Below are 19119 nucleotides of genomic sequence, written 5' to 3' on the forward strand. Positions count from 1 at the left end.
TCTGGATCAATGGTCACCCCTTGTTTCATGCCGACCTGGGGTTACTTCTCTTAGCAATTGTGCTATAGGCATAGTAGATTTTGTAAGGGGCCTGCTTAGCCCAGGAACAAATTTGAGGAAGTTGGAAGGATTCAAGGGAGATGATTCACTGTGGTTTTCTCTTCCCTCCATTGCTAATGCAGAAAATCCTCATTGAGCTACTCTTTTTAAAAAGTCTTTATTTGCCTGTAGTCGACACACAGTGCTACGTTAGTGTCTGGTGGGCAGCAGAGCGATTCATCTTTTCTATATGTTATGTTATGCTCATCGCAAATATGATGGCCCATTTAGCTTTCGCATCTACCATAGGAGGTAGGTTTTATTATTATCTTTAATTTATAGAGGGGAAACCAGAAACACAGGTAATTTCCCCAGGCAAGTCAACTGGGGAGCTGAAGAGTGGGGTGGTTAACGAAACCTCTGATGAGTGTGTATCCCCAAAGTGTTTGGGTGTCTGAAGATGGAACTGAGAAATGTTTAGGATCATTAAAAGTAATCTCTAAACTTTAAAGTAATTACGGGAACAGATCGCAAAAGTATAGAGATGCAGATACAGCTTGGGAAAGAATTTCTTATTAGCTGTGTGAGCTTGAGAAGTTGACTTAAACACAGCGGTTGTAAAATGGGAAAAATCCTCCTGCGCTGGCTTTTTAGGAGGAGGGCATGTTTTTTATAAACCCAAAGAGTCTTCATAAATCTTGCTATGCACACGGTTTGGGGCTGATATTTTTAACTCAATGGTGATTTTCTGCGTATAAGCCAAATAGCATCATCACAATTTGAAATATTTAGTTCTATTGAATATTCAGTTATTACAAGGTAATTAAGATGATTTGCGATGAAGTGATTCAGTAAAAAGATTTTATTAGATAGCATTTTATTACATAACATTTTTAGCCCTCGTTTTTGTTTTTTTTTTTTCTAATATACTTTTTATTACACTTTTTACAAAGTGGAACTTGTCTTCAGGTTCGTCTCCCTTGGACTGCATCCAAATGGATTTAGTTCTTGAGTACAAAAAATGATGTCATTAAATGTACTCGTCACCACCTGAGGTATCCCTTGCCATTCAGCCAGGACAGGATAATATAAAGCCGTCAGTGTTATGTAGTCTTAATGTCACCCTTCTTGTTAATAAGAGATATTAACTAGATCAATGTAATGGATTCCACAAAAATAATCAGATTAAAGATACATGTATGTGGAATGACCAGATTGGCCGGACTATATGTACATTGATTAACCAACTCATCCAATTCAGCTAGACTACTGATGTTCCCAGCTTTTGAGCAAGGCAGTAACGTAACAGAAACTAAAGCCAGTTACGGTGAAAATACAGAAAACTGAAATCTTATTTCAAGTATCTTTACCTCTCCACACCTCTTTTGTATTTTAAAACCCTAATGACTCAAAAATTCCTCAATCAATGCATGCTCTGTTTTGTTTTGCTTTGTTTTGAAGTAACTACAAATGCTCCTGTGAGTTAGGAGAACGAAACACGACTTCTTTAAAAAGAAAACCTTTCCTTTTTGTTCTCTGGGAAGAATACCTTTGCTTTCAAGCAAGATTTTATAGCAAATGAAGAGAGGGACTAAGTCCTTGTATCGGTTTGTCTGCAAGTTCACGAAGAGTCAAAGAAATCAGAGAAATGAAGCAGACACCACAAGGTTGTTTTATGACGTCTGAAGGTAAACCTGCAGAGCTTAAGGCTGGAGGCTGGCAGATGTGTATTGTTTTCAGCTTGCATACAAATACAGGTAATTTAATAAGACAGTTTGTTTCTAGTTTTTCTGGACCATCCAGCCCCTCTCCCTTCCCTTCCCTTCCCTGTACAAATTCAGAGGCCAGCCCCGGGTCAAATTTGGAGGACAAGTCCCTGTAATATAAATATGCAATGCTGTTCAGTGTTCAGAATGGAGTGTGAGATCCATGATCCTGCCCTGTGGCTTTTTATTTCTTCATTTTTGGAGAGAATGTTGATTGAAGTCTTTAAAAGCATTTTAGGTTGGCGTGCTTTCAATTTCTCAGCCCAGGTGGCAATTATCTGGAGAAAAGTAGTTGATTGCCTCAATATAAGACTTTCATCTGGGTTTGCCAAGGCATTTTTATTAAAAATGAATTAATTAACTTTACTAAAGTTACAGACAGAATAGAATTTTTATGGTGCTTAATGGATGGGGTATGCTCTGCAAGTGGGAAACGAAATGGCATAATCCAGGGATGTGGTAGGGTCATCAACAGGAGTGTCCGGGAGTCCAGAATGGATGTTCCAATCACCAGCTTGAAGGTTTGAAGACCAGTTAAAGACAAAGACAGACTGAAAGAAGTCACATGAATAGTTTAATTACCATCACCCTCTCTCTCCCCATTTGTATGGCCCAAAACTATATAAGGAAACTTGCTCTACCTTTAGACTTAGATGTCTAAACCCCACAATAAATCTACATTGACGAGGGGTACCCAAGTGGCTCAGTTGGTGAAACATCTGACTCTTGATTTTGGCTCAGGTCGTGATCTCATGGTTCATGGGATTGAGCCCCGAGCTGGGCTGTGTGCTTATAGTGTGGAGCCTGCTTGGGATTCTCTCTCTGTCCCTCTCCTGTTCTCTCCCTCTCTCTCAAAATAAATAAATAAACATTAACAAAATCTATATTGGTGAAATCTGGATGTAACTCTGTGTTTTTCCAAATTGCTGTAATGTGTGTTACGTTCCATAAATTTGTTCTGAGTATTCATATGTTTTGATAAATTCTTCAGTAGCTATGGATGGACTATTGTTGTGGATATTTAAAAAGAAAGACTACTTAGATCTTAAGCGTTTTATGATGACTTTAAGAACTCATTTACCGTTCCTAACCAGGGACAGATCAAAATGAGTTTGCATTTTTGTATAGATATAACTGACAGAAGGAAACTTGGCATGTTAGGAGATAAGGTTAAGATTAGAAACTAACGTTTAGATAATTGATAATGGATAAATTACTTAAGCCATTGTGGGAGGCATACGTTGACTCAATTTTTCTTGACTTGCACTCCAGGATAGTCGGGGCAGTTCATGTCCACAGGCTGCTGTGTGGGATGCCATAAATTGCAGAACCTCTGCCACTGATTCATTTCTGTTTAATGTCTGAAAATGAGAAAAAATGAGATGGTGATGCTGAATGTAAAAAAAAATCCTAAGGGAAATATATATTACTTGGGAAAATAATTTATAAATGGGAAACATGTGAAATGCTAAACATGTTTAATAGCAAAATTCAGTATGTCTTCTGGAAAGTTAAATATAATTATTTTTTTAATTAAAAAAACTTTTAAGTGCTTAGTTTTGAGGGAGTGAGAGAGATAGAGCGCAAATGGGGGAGGAGCAGAGGGCAGGCGGAGACACAGAATCCAAAGCATGCTCCAGGCTCCGAGCTATCAGCACAGAGCCCAGTGTGGGGCTTGAACCCATGAACTATGGGATCATGACCTGATCCGAAGTCGGATGCTCAACCGAATGAACCACCCAGGCATCCCAAAAGTTAAGTATAATTATTAATACATTCATTGTGAGGAAATACATTTGATGCATTACCATTGATATGAAGATTCTTCATCGGAAGGCACTGGTCATTAGTAATCTATAGAAGGGTATGAATGGGGGCATTCTATTTCTCTTAAAGAGCCTTTGACAGTTCTCATCATTTGAAGGCCTAGTTATCAATTGCCTTATGGAGACCACAAACTTACCAGTTTTTCTCCCAGCCTTTTACCATGGCCTGCAGACAAAGATCTTGCCTCTTGATCTGATTGTTTTTTTGGTTAACAGTTCAACGGGTCATGTTTCCTGGTTTCAATTTTAATAGAATTTTTATTATTTGTGGTTCATAACTTCCTTTAAAAATTTTAATTTGGCCCTTAGTGCAGGCTAGCCATTAGGCAATTTGTCCATTTATTTATGAACTTACCCCAAATAAATGTCAAATGGTATGTTCAGTGAAGACAATTTTTGGTCTTGTCAGCACGTTGACCTAGGGTCTAATATGGGAGACATAATTGATTGTGGGAGAGAAATGAGCATGGTCAAAAGGGAACAGAAGTGCCTTGGACTCAAGAGTCCTGGATGTCTGGAGGCCTGGCTCTATATTGATTGAGTGACCCCAAAGCAATCATTAAACATGCTGGCTTCATGTGTTTGAAAATAGAGTTGCACGAGGGCCTTACTCAGAATAGGTGCTGAATGAATGAATGTTGCATACAGCTTCCTTCTGTCTCTAAATTTCCCTAAGTCTATGATTATTATTATCATGTGATTAGTATAATTCATAGATTATTATGATCATGATTATTGAGATCAAAATCTGAGGAAGAGAATGAATTGTTGGGTTCATGGATTCAACATTGATCAACGTTCCCTCCATTGCAAAGTCCAGGGGAAAGAAACCAGAAAAGAAAAATCAGGTGTGTAAGTCAAGAAGGCAATTCATTCTCTCTTTTGTGATGTAACGAACCAAATATTTTCCTCTGGCATACTCACGTATTTCCTTCAGATTACTTTTAAATGTGGATGACGAGGACAGAAAGGCGTCAACTCTCTCTGCTTGACCTTCAGTCCAGTCATATCTGAAACTGTCAGTGTGATTACATTATGTAATTTGTAAGCACTTTTCAATTTTTTTGCATAAAATCTGGCAAGGACAGCAACTTTGGTTAGCTGGTTGATGGCTATTTTCTGGTTTTATTGATCTGGAGTTGGCCCAAGACTTCCCTGGTATGCCACACATTTGGTTTCTGAATTAAGACAGGAACTACTGAAGCAGATTAAAATGGAAAGAGCAACAAAGTGGTATTTTCCAAACATGAATACAATATTGGTGTAAAGCCGAGGGGATTTCCGTGACCAGAAACATTCTTCATTTCCCTAACTCCAGAAGAATTGTTTTCTCAATCTGGAATCGTGATATTCCATTGCTGGGCAGTGCTGAAAGGTGAGCTAGAGATCAAGACATACCTGAGGAAGGAACGAAGCCCGAGGTTCACACCCAGGCGAGGAGCACGGTGCACCTGAAGACTGGCCAGGTGTCAGGGGACTTGATGTTCATTTTGTTGTTTTGTTTTACTTTCAAAGAATACCTCCACTGGGCCAAATATCTGTGGCTTCACAGTACAGGGATTTGACTGATAATCTTCCCCCTAGATTAGACCTGAAGCCTGAGCCCAACACCTGGGGTCAGTTTTGCAATCCGGTCTGTACATCACCAGTGAAGGACTGTTCTCTGCGAATACTCAGGAAGCCAAATAGTGTTCTTGCATCACCTGAATAACTGGCTTGAACATTCCTTGTGGCATTTCTTGCTATGGAACTTAACCATCCAAGAAAGAGTGCAGATGAATACTTTTTGAAAAAGATATTGTCATCTGCGAAACTTTACCTGAAGTCCTAGGAGTTAGCAGGTGAAAGAAATCTAAATGGTGTCCCCCTTTTCAAATATACGATTAGATGTTTTGGTAAGAAATAAAGAGATTTATTCTGAGAACCACAGCAGCTCAGCCCCTTGTTGGCCTTGTTTTCATGAAGTATTATATCTCCTCAATAAACATGACCTGATAAAGATTTTTAAAAACTGTTAAATTCATTGGTGGAGTTGAGGAATAATTTATTATATTCCAAGGGGAATATTTCTGTAGATTCTTTAGCTCAAACACCTTGTAGTTAAGGTAAATGACACCTTTATTTATCAATAACTTATTTCTCTACCCCAAGGGAATAATGGGGTTGAATGATCTCTTTATGGTACTTTGCATAATAACTGAGAAAAACGATGTCATCATGGAGAAATTGGCCCAAGGTTGATCTTGTGTTTTCCACTTGTCAGTTGACTTCCCTTTTTAGGCAGACAAGTCTCATAAAAGCTACTTCGTTCAAATGCAGAATGTACAAGATGTGAGTGAGATGCACGTAGCCAGGGAGTTATTTGGACTCCGTTTGGCCTTTTGATAAATTAATGGAATGAAATCATGTATGTGAAAGCCCCTTTGATAAGTGCGCAGTTCTAAGGATATGTGTGGCATTTCTCATTATCATAACTTTCCCACTACAGAGTACAGCACATTCCCCATTTCAGCCCCCTGAGCTGATCTTTTTCATGATAAATCTATCTGGAAAAGCATTGGCTTCTTCGTTCCTTTTGTCTTTAGTCATACGTTGAGTAGATTGTCTTTGTAGCCAATTTAATGCAATCATTGGCCCAAGTCTAGACAAGGAAACGTACTTTAGCAGAACTAAAGAGGTAATTACTGTGGCTAGCTTGTTACTAAATTAATATTGAAATAAGACATGCCTTTTTAGATGGCATAATTCTAAGAGAAGGCACCTGCCTTGCCCCTACAAATGAGAAATGCCTTAGGGGAGACCTATTCCTGACAATCAAATATACTTTCTCCAAATGTAATGAGATATGATTCCAGATGCCACCGCGTCCTAGTACTAGATGAAACCAAGAAGCTCAGCCTTGCTTCATATGAGTCCATGTAGTTCTGTGTCTACAGCTTTAGAAAGAAGATCAGCAAAGTCTATTATTCAAGAGAAAAAGATGTCTATGATGAAAAATCCTACCTCTGTTCTTTAGTTCATAATTATGTTAACACTTAAGGACATTTACCACAAAGAAATAACATTATGTTTGTGTTGGAATAAGCAGAGTTGAAAAAATTCGATTGGTGCTGCAAGTATTAACATCAAAAAACATATAAATTCCTCAAAATGGATTAAAGACCTAAATATGAGACCTAAAACCATAAAAATCCTAGAAGAGAGCACAGGCACTAATGTCTCTGACATCAGCCGTAGCCACGGTTTTCTAGATATGTCTCCTGAAGCAAAGGAAACAAAGGCAAAAATAAACCGTTGGGACTACCTCAAAATAAAAAGCTTCTGCACAGCATAGGAAACACCCAACAAAACTAAGAGGCAGCCTACGAAATGGGAGAGGATATTTGCAAATGACTTATCCGATAAAGGGTTAGTATCCAAAAAACATAAAGAACTTCTACAACTAAACACCCCCAAAACAGATAATCCATTTAAAAAATGGGCAGAAGACATGAACAGACATTTTTCCAAAGAAGTACAGATGGCCAACAGGTACATGAAAAGATGCTCAACGTCACTCATCATCAGGGAAATAAATGCAAATCAAAACCATGATGAGATTTCACCTCACACTTGTCAGAATGGCTAAAATCAAAAACACAAGAAACAAGTGTTGGTGAAGAAGTGGTGAAAAAGGAACCCCTACGCACTGTTGGTGGGAATGCAAACTGGTGCAGCCACTGAGAAAAGAGTGTGGAGGTTCCTTACAAAGTTGAAAATAGAACTACTCTGTGATCCAGCAATTGCATTTCTGGGTATTTACCCAAAGAATACAAAAACACTAAGTCAAAGGGATACATGCACCCCTATGTTTATAACAGCATTATTTACAATAACAAAAATATGGAAGCAGCCTGTATCCATCGATAGACACACACACACACACACACACACACACACACACACACAGAAATATTATTCAGTCATAAAGAAGAATGAAATCTTGCCATTTGCGATGACATGGATAAAAGTAGAAAGTATAGGGGCGCCTGGGTGGCTCAGTCGGTTAAGCATCTGACTTCGGCTCAGGTCATGATCTCACGGTCCGTGAGTTCGAGCCCCGCGTCGGGCTCTGTGCTGACAGCTCAGAGCCTGGAGCCTGCTTCGGATTCTGTGCCTCCCTCTCTCTCTGACCCTCCGCCATTCATGCTCTGGCTCTCCCTGTCTCAAAAATAAGTAAACATTAAAAAAAAAGAAAGTATAATGCTAAGTGAAATAAGTCAGGCAGAGAAAGACAAATACCATATGATTTCACTCATGTGGAACTTAAATAAAACAAACGAGCAAAGGATTAAAAAAGAGAGAGAGAGACAAGCCAAGAAATAGGCTCTTAACTATAGAAAATAAACTGCTGGTTACCAGAGGGTGGGGGCAGGAGGATGGGTGAACTAGGAGATGGGGATCAAGGATGCACTTGTCCTGGGGCACACCGGGTGATGTAGGGAAGTGTTGAATCACTGTATTGTACACCTGCAACTAATATAACAATGTATGTTAGCTACAATGGAATATATATATATATATTCCTCATAGTGAAATGCAGATATATTTAATCTTTTTGTTTGTGTCTCTCTTGAATGTCAAGAAGCAAATATTTATTTAGAGCCCAAGGAGGCATAGGTCCTATGTATAAGAAAATACCCATGTCCTCAAGTAATTTGGTTTAGGGAGTGGGGGGAAATAAGACATATAAAGACATATAAAACAAAATATGGCAAGGGTTATAATTAGTTTCATGCTGGGGTGCTCATCTGCATGCCCCTCATGGGAAATTAGATCAGGCCACTGGAGACTCTAACATGTCTTTTTTTTTTTTCGAAATCTAATATATTGTCAAATTGGCCACCATATTGTGTGTGCAGTGTGCTCTTGGTTTGGGGGGTAGGGAAGGGGAAAATAGTCTACGCATGTCTTCTGGGAGAAACAGTAAAGAAAATGGTTGTCCCTTTCTTTCAGGTCCTTTATCACAGGATAAAGAGGCTCAAAATAGAAGGCGTAGAAAAGTCTGCCTTTTTCCCCATCAGGGCGCTTATCCCGTTGTCAGTTCTCGTCTGTTGCTTTAGTAGCACTCACTAGACCGGAAACTTCATGATATCAGAGTACACAGTCTTTGCTCCTCTCTTACCATTCTGAGTCCTGTTTGCCCTGCTTCATGCCAGCAATACTGACCCATTTGCAGTTCTGTGAACTCATGCTGCTTAACTTCTTGCTGTTGGCACATACAGTTCACTGGACCAGTAATACTGTCCTGCACTTCTCCTCCCTCTCAGTCCCCATCCAGAAAACTCCTATTCAGTCATTAGAACCCATCTTCAACACCTATTGTATCTCAAAGCTGGATTAGTGGTTTCTTCTATGTCTTCTAAACCCCTCTATGTTTGTCTGTGCCTCCCTCTATTATAATACATATAGAAGTAGATTATAATTAAGAATATGAAGAGCTCATCTGAATAGATTTTCTAGAACTTGCTATTGACATATTAGTCTTTTATTTTTTACATTTATTATTATTATTTTTTAAAGTGTATTTACTTTGAGAGAGAGGGAGAGAGCATGAGCAGCACAGGGGCAGAGAGAGAGAGGGAGAGAGAGAATCCCAAGCAGGCTCCGTGCCATAAGCGTGGACCCCACTGCCAGACTCAATCTCACAAATGGTGAGATCATGACCTGAGCTGTAACCAAGAGTCTGAGCCACCCAGAACTCTGGAGATATTAATCATTTATTTTTTTATTTTTTTTTATTTAAAAAAAAATTTTTTTTAACGTTTATTTATTTTTGAGACAGAGAGAGACAGAGCACGAATGGGGGAGGGACAGAGAGAGAGGGAGACACAGAATCGGAAGCAGGCTCCAGGCTCTGAGCCATCAGCCCAGAGCCCGATGCGGGGCTCGAACTCAGAGACAGGAACCATCAAAACCCTAGAGGAGAAAGCAGGAAAAAACCTCTCTGACCTCAGCCGCAGCACTTTCTTACTTGACATATCTCCAAAGGCAAGGGAATTAAAAGCAAAAATGAACTATTGGGACCTCATGAAGATAAAAACTTCTGCACTGCAAAGGAAACAATCAACAAAACTAAAAGGCAACAAACGGAATGGGAAAAGATATGTGCAAATGACATATTGGATAAAGGGCTAGTATCCAAAATCTATAAAGAACTCACCAAAGTCAACACCCCAAAACAAATAATCCAGTGAAGAAATGGGCGGAAGACATGAATAGACACTTTTCTAAAGAAGACATCCAGATGGCCAACAGGCACATGAAAAGATGCTCAACGTCATTCCTCATCAGGGAAATACAAATCAAAACCACACTCAGATACCACCTCACGTCAGTCAGAGTGGCCAAAATGAACAAATCAGGAGACTACAGATGCTGGAGAGGATGTGGAGAAACGGGAACCCTCTTGCACTGTTGGTGGGAATGCAAATTGGTGCAGCCACTCTGGAAAACAGTGTGGAGGTTCCTCAAAAAATTAAAAATAGATCTACCTTATGACCCAGCAATAGCACTGCTAGGAATTTACCCAAGGGATCCAGGAGTGAGATGCATAGGGGCACTTGTACCCCAATGTTCATAGCAGCACTTTCAACAATAGCCAAATTATGGAAGGAGCCTAAATGTCCATCCACTGATGAATGGATAAAGAAATTGTGGTTTATATACACAATGGAATACTACTTGGCAATGAGAAAGAATGAAATCTGGCCTTTTGTAGCAACCTGGATGGAACTGGAGAGTGTTATGCTAAGTGAAATAAGTCATACAGTGAAAACCATATGTTTTCACTCTTATATAGATCCTGAGAAACTTAAGACCATGGGAGAGGGGAAGGAAAAAAAAATTAGAGAGGGAGGGAGCCAAACCATAAGAGACTCTTAAAAACTGAGAATAAACTGAGGGTTGATGGGGGTGGGAGGGAGGAGAAAGTGGGTGATGGGCATCGAGGAGGGCACCTGTTGGGATGAGCACTGGGTCTTGTATGGAAACCAATTTGACAACAAGTTTCATATTAAAAAAAATTCCAGTAGTGGAACATCACAACAAATCACTGCAAATCCCACCACCCTGAATCAAGCAGCATTGACTTTTAAAGTTTCTTTATTTATTTTGAGAGAGAGAGAGAGAGAGAGAGAGCATGTGCATGCATGCATGAGCTAGGGAGGGGCAGACAGAGAGTGAGAGAGAGTCCCAATCAGGCTCCACGCTGTCAGCATGGAGCCCAATGTGGGGCTCAAAGCCATGAACCGTGAGATCATGCCCTGAGTGGAAATCAAGAGCTGGACGCTTACTCTGGACCCACCCAGGCGCCCCAAGCAGCATTCGCTTTTAACGGACATTATTTCAGACATCCCTCTGCAACCAGCAGAAAGGGCTGCTGTAGAACAGAATATAAAAGTTACACCTTGGCAAAGGAAGATGCGTAGATCAACAGATAGTTAAAAAATAGTTTTATACTCATGGGATCATAATCTGTCTGCTATTCTCAAAACAGCCTTTAATTTTACTTTAATTGAATTGGATAAAGAATTTCCTAAAAGTTAAATTTGTTTCCCAAGGGATATTACTGCCTCAACTGTCATTTAAGATATGAAAATATTGACTAAAAGTAAATACAACAAAAAGTGAAGAACTGTGATATTCTGAAATTATCTGTTTCAATTTTGAAGCATATCACTTGACCATCTTCCCTAAAAGCTTTCACAGCCTTATTGCTTATGTGACTTTGAAGGCCTCGAGTGCTATTATGTATATATGCAAATATACATATATTTGTATTTTGCTCTGCAATAACAATGCCCCCAGGTGTTTAATTATGAAGCATTTCTTTTTTTGTTGTTTTTGTTTTAACTTTCAAATTTCATTTCCTGTTTCTTGGGTTCCTCGTTTGATTGGTTGTTTTTGTTAAGCAGTGTTTCACCGAGTTGTTTTTTTTCTGTCCAAAAGGGCTCAAAAATACTTATACACTCATTTACATTTGCACATATCTGCATTGCCATTAGATTTGAGAGCCTGTTTGGTTCCATTCTGTCCCCTGCCCTCATCCTCTTTTGCCCTCAGGACCCGCAGGTGCTGCTTCATTGTCTTACACACTGAGCACTGAACAAGGCAGTAAAGGTAGGAAAGGAATCTGATCTCTCCTGATTCCTTTATCCCTCCCTCCATTAACATTCAAATCTTGTGGGTATTTGCCTTTTCTTTCCAGGCAAGTTTTGCAAGTTACCTGGGATGATGGTACTTTCTGGCTGTGAAAGTTTCTATGTGGGAAGGGGTTAGGGAGAAATGGGTACATTGGCAAAAAAAAAAAAAAAAAAAAAAAAAAAAAAAAAAAAGTTTTTACAAAGTAGATTTAGGGTGGACAAGGAGAATTAATCTAGCTTTTGTGGTGTAAATTCATAGCATCCATGCCGTTCTAAGGATTTCTTTTTTGGGTGGGGGGGGGAGGAACAATGTTTAATTTTTCTAATTAAATTTTAAATTTTATTTATTTATTTATTTTGAGAGAGAGAGGGAGAGAGAGAGAATCCCACGCAGACTCTGTACTGTGAACACAGAGCCTGAGGTGGGGCTCGAACTCGTGAACCACGAGATCATGACCTGAGCTGAAATTAAGAGTCAGATGCTTAACTGACTGAGCCACCCAGGTGCCCCTGATTTTTTTTTCTCAAACCGAGTGACCTCAAGGTGATTCCAGAGGAGAGTCTTCTCCTATGACTTCCTTATCTTCAATTCTTCTGTGATCTATGCAAGCAAAAAACAGTGCACGTTGAGGTCAGTGCCAAATGAGAGATTTGTGGCCATGTTATCGAGGGACATGGGGAGACTGGAGTCGTACATTGCCACATTGGCTTCATATTCCCACCCAATATTTTCGTTTCCTCTATTACAATGGGCAATTTTCTTTTGTAAAAAAATGCTGAATATTTACATGCAGTTGATTTGCATTTTTGACAATACATTGTTCCTTTTCCCACATACATCTCCATGGTAGGACCATAAGATACGATGTCATGGGCCCAGGAGCAAGGCCTCAGTTAGATACGCCTATTTGTCAGATTAACTAATAGTATTGTTTTCCAGTTATAAACTCCAACGTTGTTTAAATAACTTAATACAAGCAGTGTTAATGTAAACGTAATGTCTACTTATGATTAGAATACAATTTGAAGCCATAAATACAATTAGATATGTTTATACAAGTACGGTGTAGATGATACTAATCTTCCCACAGATTTATCCCCCGTGTTGAGCCCTGATCAACAGCCCAGATTCTCCCTCCCTTCAGGGATGTTAGTGTCCTTTTCTGTCAGGGGAACTTAGGAGAAGGCGTCCTCAAGATCCACTCAACCAGATTGTGTGAACTTCAAAGTCTGCGCAATTGAAAACACGTGGGTTGTTGCTCTTCCTTTTCTAGAAGCTTCTTTGTGCAAATTGGCCCAACCCCAGCTCTCCTCTCCCCTTGCTCTGATTGGTCAACATTGCCTAGTGAAGAAGAATATTCTATTATCCTTTTTCTCCCCAATAACGGGCGTCCGTTTCCCTCATGTTTGCGTTCCTTAAGAGAAGCAACCTAAGTTATCCTTCAGGTCCATCCTCCACCAAGCTTTCTGCCTGTAGAAAGAAAAACCCACCAGTTTCCCTCAGTTAAAAACAAATTCTTTATATAAAGGATCAAGGCGCGTTTTGAAGCTAGAGTTGAATTTAAAGACAATTTAATTCACAGATACTGAATCTGAGTTCCGGAGGTAAGTCAGGTTATCACAGAGCAAATTAGTGGAAGAATCAGCACAGCACCTTGCTGGTGCCTTGTCACATGTTCAAGTTTTTGGTTTTTGTGTTTTTGTGTGTGGTTTTTTTTTTTTCCTCTGTGTGGTCAGATGTGGCCAAATGGAACGTCTCCTTCGGTTTCTGGCGAGAGCCACTGTGAACTACCCCCAGCTTTAGCAAGGGGGACTTTTTTGTTCTATGGTTATATACACACAAAAATGCAAGGTTGGGCCTGCAGATAAACTTTTTGTGTGTATAATTAATAATTAATAAAGTGTGCATAATTCACACTTGAGTTTCTGTACCTCATTAGAGGTAGTTGTCTCACCTTTAACTAGAGAAGACAAGCTTTATTTTTGTAGTGCTTTGCCCTATCATGTTCAACAATAATAATTCACAGTGACAGATACAATCCACCAAACTCATTATTTTCAACCCCGATCCATTTATTTTGCATTACCAATACAGTTTTGATGCCTATCGTTCCCTGGACTGGAGTGCTTGATGAAATGTTTTATTGCAATATGTCAGGGTCTAAATAATCAACAGCAGGGATAGGGTCGAAGTCTTCCAGACTTACGGTGCGTGTTATGAAATCGTATGTAATGCACCCTGTACTCACAAGAACATGTCCTAGAGATGTGGTTTTGATAAGATGATTACATTTGGGGAAAGAAGAATGGAATATATCTCCTATATCTCCTATAGCAGGCCACATCTCTTGGAAGATTAAATTTATATATACGTATCCATATATATTATACTCGATCTATCGAAGAGAAAAGTAAACAGGATTCGAGCCTTTTTTCTTTTGCAGAGCTAAAATCTCCCAAATCTATTGTGAAAAATCCCAGTCGCAATTTAGCATATTGCACTATAAAAAGAGTGTACTTTCTTTTCTTGATTTATATTCTGTCGTAATCCTGGGGTGGTACAGAAAGGTATTGTCATGTGATAGGCAGCGTAGAGCGATGTGACTTTCCTTGACTTTAAAGGAATCACGGGGAAGTTTGAATTGCAACTCTTCAACCTTGAAGGGAGAGAAACTAAATGAAACACCTGTTTTTCTGATTACTGTACCACAAGGCCTTTTAATTAGTTTGTGGAAATAGAAGTTTTAGTTATTGAAGCATATGGTTATTTTCCTCCAAGAAAATGGACATGTGACTACACATCATTAATTTGTGATTATTATTAAAATAAGAATGGAATTTGAAAGATTGCACATTAATAGATATATTTTCCAGACTAGAAAAGAGCTGGAGAATAAGGCAAGAGGAAAATCCATATAAAAATGTCAGTCTTTTATATCAGCACCATGGATTGGCCATCCTGCTGTTTAGAATATTTATTCACAGAAGAACTTCAGTTGGAAATGAATACAAATATTGATAATGACTTTATGGCTATTTAATCTTTTCATAGCACCTCCTACCTCTTCCTCAAGTACTTAGAGAGCAATAAATCGGCGTGGGAAACAAAGTCTTCAGAAATGGGAATGGCCAAAGTGAACATATTCTTAACACATTCCCTCCATATTGTCTTCCTCATACAGAAGTGGAGATTTCTCTCCAGTGTGTTCTAGTATTTAATGCAGGAGTTCGAAAATCCCACGGGGCTGTTGTGCAATTCTTCCACTCAGCCAGATGTCATCGTAAGGACCCCAAGCCCTTAATGTGATGGTACAGCAAAGAGAACCAATTTGGCTTATTTGTAATTTGTTCATAGTCACCTTCCGAAACAAGGCTGTTAGAATGATGTTTCTGCTGGGGCCACTTAGGATATCAGACTCTGATGCTTTACGGGCATTCAGGCTCAGGAATCCCAGATTTTAGATGCAAAGTGCATGAGATATTAGCAACTTCGCGATCATGTCTTATGTTGTATTTTTCCCCAGTGACTCCCTGCTTTGGGCATTGATGGCATTTGATAAGTACATGAGGTTTGAGTTTTTCTCTGCGAGAGACTTCTATTGAATTACTGCTTAGTATCAAATGGAATGAGCATGGGTAACATGGCAGAAGTGTAATCATTTAAGGGGAGAAAGAATCGCAAACAAGAGAACAGCTTTACGGTTCATAAAATCATGATAAACTACAAATAAACTACAAGCATTGACAGCGGCAGAAATGAGTCAACTGTTGTGAAATTTGAATTTCTCTCATTGTTTATATCTAAATATGAAACATACCTGGCAACGGCATGAGACAGAACATGCCTTCTCCTTTTTCCATATTATTTACACCTTGTGTTTGGCTGAAAGTGCTGATTACAAAATATGACTGCAATTGGAAAGCACAGCAATATGGATTTCCACACCTATGGCATAAGGCTTGGTTTGTTTTGATTAAAGAAATAATTGTGATCCAATTTCATAATGTTGATCACAATTTCATCACCTGTGCCTGGAAGGAGAGGAAAATATATGAGGGGTATAGCGAAGTGCAAACTCATTAAAAACTGTCTGTAAGAAATTATGATCATTACGTTTAAAGCGAAGGTGTGGTGTTGTGTTTAATTAAACAAAGTTTTGCAAAGTGTTTTATGAAGTTTGCTTGGATTGTGCAAACTTAGACAAGGTACTTTATTAAAACTTATGTTTAATGAAGTATTTTGAGAACGTACAACTTGGGAAGCAGAGAGGTAAATTACCATGAAAAAATTTCTTTGCATAATATTTTGCTTAGCAAAAGTTGTATTCCAAGAATGTGAGATACAGGTTGCCTATTCAATTCTTTTTTTTTTAATGTTTATTTATTTTTGAGAGAGAGAGAGAGAGAGAACGGGGAGGGGAGGGGGGAGAGAGAGAGAGAGAGAGAGAGAGAGAGAGAAACACACACACAGAATCTGAAGCAGGCTCCCAGCTCCGAGCTGTCAGCACAGAGCCCAGTGCGGGGCTGGAACTCACGAGCCATGAGATTATGACCTGAGCCAAAGTTGAAAGCTTAATGACTGAGCCGCCAAGGCACCACACCCATTCAATTCTGGAATGTCAAAATCAACATATTTTTTCATAAGATGGTTATGAAGGACATAAAAAAATATTCTAACGTATTTTTCCTTGGCTACAAAATAGATTCTTGGAGGACAGTGAATATTTCAGCAGCCATGTCTTGAGGTTTTAATGTTGTTATACCTACACCCATTCTCACATAATTTTTAAAGCTGATAAACACACGAGTCTTGGGAAGACATTATCACACTTTAGCAAACTGTGCTTTCCTCCATCTCTCTTTACTCTTTGTCTTAGTGGACCTCTAGATGAGATGATGCTGAAAATGGGCAGAGTAAGCCAGACACCCTCTTACTGTTAAGCCAAATGTTGGGCTTGAAAAATATCCCCAAGTACCCGGGGGAAAAAATTAATCGACAAGCATTGTTTTAAACAGAATCTGCATCCAAAGTTGACCTGGGGTTTGTCGCTTGAGCTTTGCCGAGAACTATTTTTTTAGAGAGATAATTCAGTTAATCAGTTGTATGACAAATTTCATTCTTTTCTGGTCACAGAGGCTAGAGGGAGGTATTCATTTTGAGCCGAAATAGAGAAAGTCTGAGAAACAAACACTTAAATTTTAACTTAAAAAACCCCAAGTGAAGGTTTTAATGTAAATATTTTAATATAAACTTTACGTGTAAAAGACTTAAGTTACTGAAGTCAGTTTTCAATATTTTCATGTACCCCAAAGAAGCATCCCAGGACAAGAGGCTTGGAGGGGAAGGCGGGAAAGAGGATTATCAGCAGTGATGTCAAGGGAGAGGCCACATGAAGTAAAAATGTAGCATGTTATTCCCCTCGCACGGTGTAAAAGAGCTGTGCGGTTTGTATTAGAGAAGCAGTGCTCTGTAAGGCATGGAGTTAAGCACATGGACCCTACGTGTGGTTGATGGGGGCATGGAGTGGTAGACTCACGCCAACAGGCAAGTGTCATGGTACGATGCAGGACCTGATGATGAATTCGGAACAGATGGAGACAATTGGTAAGTTACAGAAGTTCGGAGTTAGAAGTTCCAAGCTGGAAGACCCAGCGAACGGTCTTCATAGAAGAGTTCTGGGAGAAAGTCGAGTCTGAGTGGGTCTTTCAAGAGGAATCTACTGCAACCGGCTGGGTAGAGGATCTTTGTGCATAAAGATGCCAATTCTAGGAAAGACAGCAAAGTAGGTTAGCGGAGCACAATTACAACGCATAGCTTTAGAACGCATTGCAGCTCATGGAACCTTGTCACGCGCGGCATCTCATGTAATTCTTAGCGCAGCCCGGTGAAATAAGGTGGGATACTTGCTATTACACAGGTGTACAGATGTGCAAACTGTAGTTCAGCTCGAGAGGAGTCTCAAACACACACACTTGACACTTTCTGGCTTACCGCAATAGCGAAGGTGTTGCGTGAGGAACACCAGAGTGGACGGGCTTACATGGGAAGAGCGCCAGCCAGTGGAGTAGCTGAAGAAGCCCCAATTCACACACACAAAAATGGGGGGTGGGAAATGGCTTTTTAAAAATTTTTAAATTATTTTTTTATTAATATGAAATTTATGGTCCAATTGGTTTCCGTACAACACCCAGTGCTCATCCCAACAGGTGCCCTCCTCGATGCCCTTCACCCACTTTCCCCTCCCTCCCATCCCCCATCCACCCTCAGTTTGTTCTCAGTTTTGAAGAGTCTCTTATGGTTTGGTTCCCTCCCTCTCTCACTTTTTGTAGCAACGTGGATGGAACTGGAGAGTGTTATGCTAACTGAAATAAGTCATACAGAGAAAGACAGATACCATATGTTTTCACTCTTATGTGGATCCTGAGAAACTTAACAGAAGACCAGGGGGGAGGGGAAGGAAAATGACTTTTTAAAAAAGCCCAAGCATGATCTGAAATAATTCACGGACTTATGGTAATGACTAGTGAAAAGAGAAACTTCCTTTAGCAATTATTTTCAACCTAAAGCTAGGAGGAAATGCACCTTTGAAAGATTAGAAAAAAGAAAACAAGAAAAATAAACACGGCCAAAACAAAACAGAAAAGCAAAGAGCAGTGAAATGTATCAAGGCATAGCCGAGTTGTACGCGATTCGTCCTTACCTTTACAGCCCCTTGTAGATGATAGCTTCCTGTTGTATAGTTCAGTGATCACCATTCATTGTGAAGCAGAACACTACCTCTGTGCATTTTACTATGGACTTATGCGACCTTGCTACCTGGACACGTGTCATCCAGCGTGAGGCCACCTTTCCAACAGGTCAGCAAAAATAGATCATTTAAACAGAGTGCCCTATTTTTTGAGGCCAATTTGTCTACCAACATGAGTTTGCCTATCTCAGACCAACATACAGAGAGGCAAGAGTTTCAGATGAATGAAAATATGTTCAATCCATAATCAAATGAAAATGTTTCGGGACTGGTGCCAGAAAGTATTCCTGAATTAGGCTTTCTTCAGCACGTAAATTTAGCCATCTGGCATACTATTTTAAGAATTATTCACGTTTTTGAAATGAAGGATTTGCCTTTTAATGAGGAAAACATAATTTTATTGTAAATATGGAACACGTTGTCCTTGACTCTGAATGTACTCACTTCATAGGATGAAAGAGGTGACATCATGAGCCACCCGTTGCACAACCAGCAGTGAAGAGAGAGATTGTCAACCAAACAAGGAGTATTGTCCTAGAATACTGGTAATTGTTGC

The 19119-nt window shown here is 39.5% G+C and overlaps 1 long non-coding RNA gene across 1 annotated transcript; it reads right to left on the bottom strand.

Annotated features, from left to right (window-relative positions):
• Window positions 1–2188: 2188 nt before the first annotated feature.
• Window positions 2189–3549, bottom strand: LOC122240088. Its single transcript, XR_006219414.1, has 3 exons — window positions 3509–3549; window positions 3023–3166; window positions 2189–2356 (listed from the first exon to the last, which is right to left on the bottom strand). It is a non-coding gene; the product is annotated as an uncharacterized LOC122240088 (long non-coding RNA).
• Window positions 3550–19119: the final 15570 nt, after the last annotated feature.

The sequence above is a fragment of the Panthera tigris genome, chromosome B4 (assembly GCF_018350195.1).
Source record: "Panthera tigris isolate Pti1 chromosome B4, P.tigris_Pti1_mat1.1, whole genome shotgun sequence".
Taxonomy (NCBI): domain Eukaryota; kingdom Metazoa; phylum Chordata; class Mammalia; order Carnivora; family Felidae; genus Panthera; species Panthera tigris.